This window comes from Cyclopterus lumpus, chromosome 24 (assembly GCF_009769545.1).
Source record: "Cyclopterus lumpus isolate fCycLum1 chromosome 24, fCycLum1.pri, whole genome shotgun sequence".
Taxonomy (NCBI): domain Eukaryota; kingdom Metazoa; phylum Chordata; class Actinopteri; order Perciformes; family Cyclopteridae; genus Cyclopterus; species Cyclopterus lumpus.
In genome coordinates, this window is record NC_046989.1 from 14572889 (window position 1) to 14580413 (window position 7525).

A 7525-nucleotide genomic window follows, 5' to 3' on the forward strand; every position below is an offset into this window, starting at 1 on the left:
TATTGATTTGTCTCTTTGGATTGAGATTGAACTTCTAGCGGTGTTCCCTCATATCCCTGTTTTCTTTCCTGCTGATTTCATACCCGTGGTAGAGTCTAAGAGGAGTTGAATTTCGAGGTCAACTCTAACAAGCACTACATCACAATACCATAATGTATAAAAAAGTTTTGAGTTAGTTTTAGAAAGATGTTAGGTCACAAAATGACGATGTGTAGAAACTTGAGTTTGTGGTAGGTGGGTTGTTTGAGAAGCCTCTGCACTGGCGCACCAATTAAAGCATGAAGATCAGAGAAAAGAGCCGTTTAATAGTTTAATGGGAATCAGTAAAGAAAAGTACCGTAATACCTTTAATAATCAAACAGCCATACGATACCAAATATCCATCACTTAATATAATAATGCATCAGTTTAGTAGTCTACAAAGAAGTTAAGGAGTATGACATGGTACCAAAATGCTGCAGCAAACAAAGGAAGAGATTTAAAAAGCCTGATCAAGGCCCCTTATCATTTCAGATGTGACCTGAGTGGTTGAGGCTAAGTCCCGCCCTCTTGGGACTGTGCAGGAAGGAGGATTTCCTACAACTTGGGTGTTAGCAAAGGACAACTTGTATACAGGTTTCGTCCCAGCTTTCAATGTGACTTCCTTTAAATCTACGATAGTGTTTTTGGTTGCAGTGAAAACTCCCCTACATGTGAGCATTTTGCTGATCTACTGATATGACTACAAGCGAATATCAGATACATTTTTCAGATTCAAAATTGACGGTGTCAATAACTGACAGTTAATCAAGATCACTTTTTAATAGATACATAGAGAGTGCTTTAGAGTCTGCTCGCTGTAGGCAGGTAAGAGGTGTGATGAAGACTCAAACTTGAGGTCGTGGCATATTCATTACGGTAAAGGTGTGGTTTCCAGTCTATGTTAAGCTCACCCTCTCCTGTCTGTAGCTTCATATTTAACGGACAGATATAAGTGTGGTATGGATCTACTCAAGTAGCTCCGGGCAAGAATGCGAATAAACGTTTTTTTCCAAAATGCCAAACGAATCTGAGCAGATGCAAAAGCCAAATAAGAGGCCGCACGATAACAGTGAGGCATCAGGAAGCATCAGTCAACACTGACTCGTTGACATGGCATCATTTACATCATGTGCACACTTTTGACATCTTAAGAAGGCAGACTATAACCTGTTAAGATGCAGCGTATGAACACATGAAGATCTCCTCATAGTAGGAATGACGTAACTGGACGTTTTTGACCTTGGTGGCGAAGAGAGCATTGCTTTGTATTCCTGAGATTGTATGCGGGTGTCTCAGTGTGTAAGCGAGCGTATGTGGCTGAAGTGTTTTCTCCTCTGTGTAACCTTGACCCGTCTGGAGAGGCGGCCTCGCCTCAGCAGCAGCAGCAGCAGCAGCTGTGTCACTTCAACTCAGTGTCTTCAATACAACCTTAAGGGACCCGGACTGCCCGTGTCCCTGCCTACATATCCATGGATCCAACCCCCCCTACTGATAGAACAACCAGCCAGATCCCCCCCTCCCCCTCCCCCCCTCATACGCCTCCTCCTCCTGCCCTTAGCTTCCAGCAAACACACATTCATGCACAATGTCCGTCATGCATACTGATAAAAAAAAAAAAAACGTGTTCACTTTCAACGGCAGCAGACAGTGGCTGCTCGACTGCTGACAGAGCCCAGAGTCAGCCTGCCTGGCCCTGTGGACACAAGAACACAGGCGGAGACACGGGCCTCCAGCCACTCCCAGTCAGCTCTACATATGTCACATGTTAATGACATCAAAAGTCTGTGGCTACTTGAGGGCAGCGGATCGAGAAATAAAGTCGTTTCTCCACGGAACGCCAGCATTATTCTTTCTCTGTCGCACTCAGCGCCGGGACGTGAGGGGGGGGGGGGGGGGCTTTAACCATTTGCCTTACTGCAGGTCACGGGTCACCTTTCTCCACATTCTCCAGCCACAAAGCATGCAGTCTGACGTGCTGTGATTTAGAATCAAATGTATTTGTAAAACGCAAATATATCATTAGAATATTTCTGATACATGTTTTTCTTCCCGTGAAATAATGAATTTGTTGTAGCCTCGAGGCTTCCTCTGTTAATTAATTAAGTGAACTAGACTGAAAAGGGAAAGCAAAAGTCATTATTCTCTTGTCTGAGTTCATCACTGTGTATATATTCAACTGTTTTATGGGAAACTCAAGTACTTACCCCTTTTGTTTTTGTCGGGATTTGAGCCAAACACCAGGGGATGGATGAGCCAAAAACACATATTCACAGCTTTAATCCTGATCCCATTAGTGGACTAGGGAGTGAAAATAGTAACCAGCAGCCATGCTAGACTCCTCCATGTGCAGAGGGGAAACAGTGCGGCGTCTTTTGTCAAACATGACTGATTCCCTCTCGCCTTTTGTGTGTGTGTGTGTGTGTGTGTGTGGGAGCTTTGCCTTTCACATCGATCACGGATGTGCCAACTGTTTGTTTTGTCTTTTCATATAATGAACCCTGGGCCCTCGGTGAGGCCCTGGCGGAGCTTTGCTCCATGCTAAAGGGCTTTTTTGTGAGACAGTGTCACGCTACCTCGTTCCGGCGAGGCTCCGCGTTTCTTATTATTCATGGCTCTCGCCCCGTTTGTTGAGAAGGCCGGGATCAAACAGGCCGATTTGCCACGCCTGACACCCACTGCTGTGAGTGTGTGTTTTGTGTGTGTGTGTGTGTGTGTGTGTGTGTGTGTGTATGCTCGTGTGTGTGTGTGTGTGTGTGTGTGTGTGTGTGTGTGAACTCGGCTCAGGCTCAGTAATGACAGGATTTGTTAAACAGTAAATTAATGAATAATGAAATATCCAGCACGCGCCTGCCTTGCCTGGAGCACAGTGCCCCGAGCTGGAATTACACTCTGCTGTCTGCATGCTGGATAACCTGTGTGTGTGTGTGTGTGTGTGTGTGTGTGTGTCTGTGCGTGCGTGCGCGTGTGTGTGTGTGTTGGATAAGCATTTTTACAGCCCATTGCGTGACAGAACGCTCAGGGGCTTTGCTGATGGGGGCCTGCTCTCTTGCTTCCTGGCAAGAGGACAGACTGACTGACGGAGCGGCAGACATAACTGCATAAACGACTGTCAGCGCTGCTCCCATACCGTGTATATATCGAATATTACCAATGTGTTCATAAGCTCAGTCCATGTTCATCACTGGATTACCTTCCACTAGCACTCTCATTAAAGTAACAGCCTGTGACGCTTTTTCATAAAAAATAAAATGCGCTTCCCATTATCGCCCGATTCATCAAACACGAGTAGTTCATATCATATCCAGCCCCCTGAATGAACACTGGTCTATCTTCCCCCTGGTGCACAGGAAGTGATGCGTTTCACCCCACAAAAACGCTGGTGATTGCAGAGCAACGCAGGATTTTGCACGAGTTATGTAAACCCAAAAAAGGAGGAAATAACGTCATGCCACTTTAAAAGACACACCTGTAATAATCCAAAGGTATTCCATCATGGCTCCCTGTTACGGTCCATAGAAGTGGATCCTCTGGCGGCTAACCCACCCTCACCTGTTCTGCTTACCCAGACTTTGGGTTTCTCTCCGGGATAATTGCATCAGAAAGCTCAAGAGACTCCTGTGTTTGCCTGAAATGTGATATTATCAGTTGAACTTTCCGTGCTCATATTGACTTATTATTTGTTCAAATGAAAGTTTGCAGGATGGCGTGCAGGTGAGCAGACGAAGCATTCCTGACCAGTGTTACACATTTTTTGTTTTTCCGTTGTTTTAGATAAGGTTTTAAACTGCCTGTCGCTTGCATTGATTTCTGGAACCTTTGCAACGCATTGACAACGCTCCAAAGTTTTTAAGTTTTCATATTTGTGTTTCTTCAGGGGGGGAAAACACGGCACAAAACCTTGAGAATGCAACTGCTCAATGCTTAAGTTTTGTAAACATGTACGGTCCTTTGTTAACAACTATTCTGACATTCTGAAAACCGTAATCTATAAAGCACAAGTTACCTCAAAATAGGGTATTATTATTATGAGCGAGTCCAATGTACCACCAGCTTGACTTGTGGTTGTAGGATACCTTTTTATGACTAAGTATCTTGTTTGAATGTTGCAAATAAGACAAATCATGTTTAGAAAGGCTCCCCGTGGCAGCGTGGGTTCTCTCCGGGCTCTCCGGCTTCCTCCCACAGTCCAAAGACATGCTGCAGGTTAATTGATCTCTAAATGTCCCATAGGTGTGAATGTGAGAGTGAATGGTTGTATGTCCCTACATGTGCCCTCGATGGACTGGCGGCCTGTCCAGGGTGTCCCCTGCCTTCGCCCTAAGTCAGCTGGGATAGGCTCCAGCACCCCCGCGACCCTAATGAGGATTAAGCGGTATTGAAAATGGATGGATGGATGGATGTTTAGAAAGGGTTAAAATCCTCCAGCAAATGCTTTCCAGTTACCGTATGTGTTGTTGTAGATTCAGCATATTCACAAGGTTTTAAAAGCCCTGCATTTTAACTGTTACGTGCACTACACAAATCAGTGATACATAATGACATAATCCTTAAGTCAATATAGAATATACGTTAGATATTTTCAATAACAAAGGGTTTTCCTCTGCATATTCCATGCCTTACTTGCAATATATTTTACTTTTTGAAAAGAAACATGCTAAACTTCTCATTAGCCTTCCATCGAAAGTTAAGTGTTGATTATAGTATTACTGTAATGTATGATATTTATTCTTGCAAGACTCATTTGTCAACAACGTGTCGTTGTACTGAGTCACAATGAAACATGTTCAAGAGTCCCGACGCTCAATACACAAAACTAACTTTGTTGGCAAAGGGAACGAAACCTGCACAACTGATTTTTGTTTTTTTGGGGGGTTCTAAGGGAAAACAAATGTTCACAAATAAGTGAACAGTCCAAAGAGACACCGTGCGGCCTATTAATTCAGTTCTGTTCACATAAGATCATTATTGTCCCACAGGAGGAAATTGTTCAAAAACATCCATCACCGCTAGGTATTATTAGGTCAGTAGGGGGGTGATTTTTGCCATTGATTAATTGCATTTTCTTTTTAAATCTGACACTAAAAAGTTGATTAATTAATCAATTTATTGAGCTTTAATGTGATTGTAGCTATTTAGTTCTGGACGTTTTTAGCTGGTAAGAATCTTCCACACACACACACACACACACACACACACACACACACCATCCATAATGTGTCTTAACTGAATCAGTGCGCCACTAGAATTGTTACATTTATGAATCACCTCCCTTAGCCCACTGGTGATTTCTTCATTCTGAGTTCATTTATTAATTCATACAAAATAAAAGCTTTTCACTGCAGCTCAATGACGCTGATAGTTAGTGTCGGATACAGGCTTATGGCTGTGTATTAGCTCAATATTAAGAGCATTGTATATTCGTGTCTTTAACATGTGTTTTTTTTTGGTATAATTCCTTGACTCATTTAATTGAGTCAACACACATAAAGCATGTAAACGTTTGAAGTCGACCGCGTCACTCGTCCTCTCGCGCTCATTAGTTGACGTCATGTTTCTCCTCCGCGTTGGCCGTTTGGTTCCCTTTTCTCCGCCTTGTTTGTTTATAGTTCCAGTTCAACCTGTCGTGGTTGTAACCACTGATGCTCAGCAGCTTCCTGTCTTTGTTGAGCGAGAATCGCTCGCGGACATGCGGGTGCTGAACTCTGCACCTGCGTCACGCGGCGTTCCACTCCACGGGTCACATGAGCCCGCGGGACACTCTTCCTCTCTCTCTCTCTCTTCTCTCCTCCTCCTCTCGAGCTCGCTTTTTTCTTCCTCTCGGTCTCTCTTTTTCTCATTAGCTTTCTTTCTCCGTCTCTCTCTCTCTCTCTACTTTTTCTCTCTCTGTATGTCCCTCGCGCTCTCCCGTCATTAGCACACCGTCGGTAGCTCCCCACCGCAGAAGCGGGCCCGCGAGGCACAATTCTATTCCCCCGTGCGCGCGCGCGATGAGAGAGAAGCCTCTCTGAAACGAGGGCCTCGCTGGCCGGAAAATACAGCCAATTATCTCCCTGGAATAAGGCAGTATCCATCATGGTGTGTGTGTGTGTGTGTGTGTGTGTGTGTGTGTGTGTGTGTGTGCGCGCGCGTGTGTTCCTTTCAGAGGCTTTGCAATATATAGACTCCAGACTACTGATATTTTACACCTTACAAAGCAAAATATAAAAAATTCTTACTTTTATTCATATTACTTTGAATTTTAATCTTGGACTTTACCATAAATTCGTTAACAATTTCATTAGGCTAGATCTTTAATCTCCATGTCATCAATAACAAAATATAGGCCAATTTAAAGGACCATTTAGCCATTTTTACCTTACAAACTACAATTGGGAAGTATTAGAACTAAAACAATTGTCTTGAAACATGGAGAATACTCAATGAATAACATAAGAGCAGTTTTAGTCTCTTACTTTTACATTATTAAAGTAAACAAGCCTTTTCAAATAGCATTAATGACTCTGAATTAGCTCTATTAAGTTGTTCCAATGTGACTCCAATTATGTATTTGCAGTTTTGGTGGTTGGGTTAAATGATTTATTTACATTTTAATCAAAGATTGAATATCACCATTATTGCATGCGTCCACATACATTCCTTCTTTCTGGAATATTGGGGGCTTATTAGTAAGGGGTTATTATCTACTTCAGGTGTATGGGTTTGTTGAGTTGCTTTTAATAATGTATATAGGAAATACACATTTTCTTAGTTAAAATGTAAGAGTGAAATTAAATGTAATGGTTTTCCTTAATACTGCTGTTGGCCCATTTATCAGATCTTAATGGCGGAGGGGGGGGGGGGGGGGGGGGGGGGGGGGGGGGGGGGGGGGGGGGGGGGTATTTATATAATAATAATAATACATTTTATTTGGAGGCGCCTTTCAAGTCACCAAAGGTCACCTATATTTATATTTTTTACACACTGTTACCTTAACCAGTAAGACATTTATGTTGTGATGAACAGAAAGTGGTTGTTGAAAAGCTAACTCACATTTCATTTAAATCAGAATGACAATGCCTGTCCTGTGAATTTGAACCGCGACACTGAATATCACAACCAAAAGAAGCGGTCAGTGTTGGGGTTCAACGCTCATTCAGAAAGTTGCATTTTCTTTTTAATCCCCCAGATCAGCCAATAAACAGCATGTTTTAGTCCGACCCTCGAACCGAGACTCCCGTGGAGAAAAGGCGCAGGCTGCACACCTCACATAATAAAACACAAGGTTTATTATCAATGTGATAGAAATGAAATCACTGGACAATTAGAAGCATGTCTACCCATCATCAGCACCATGACAACAGCTCTATAAGAACAGAAAAACACTGCCCCCCCCCCCCCCCCCCCCCCCCCCCCGCCGGCTCACAAAAGGTTGAATCACAAATAAATAGGCCTACTCCAAAATAGCTGGTGCACCTATTTACACAACCATCCATTTAAATTAATATAAATAAATATTTACACACAT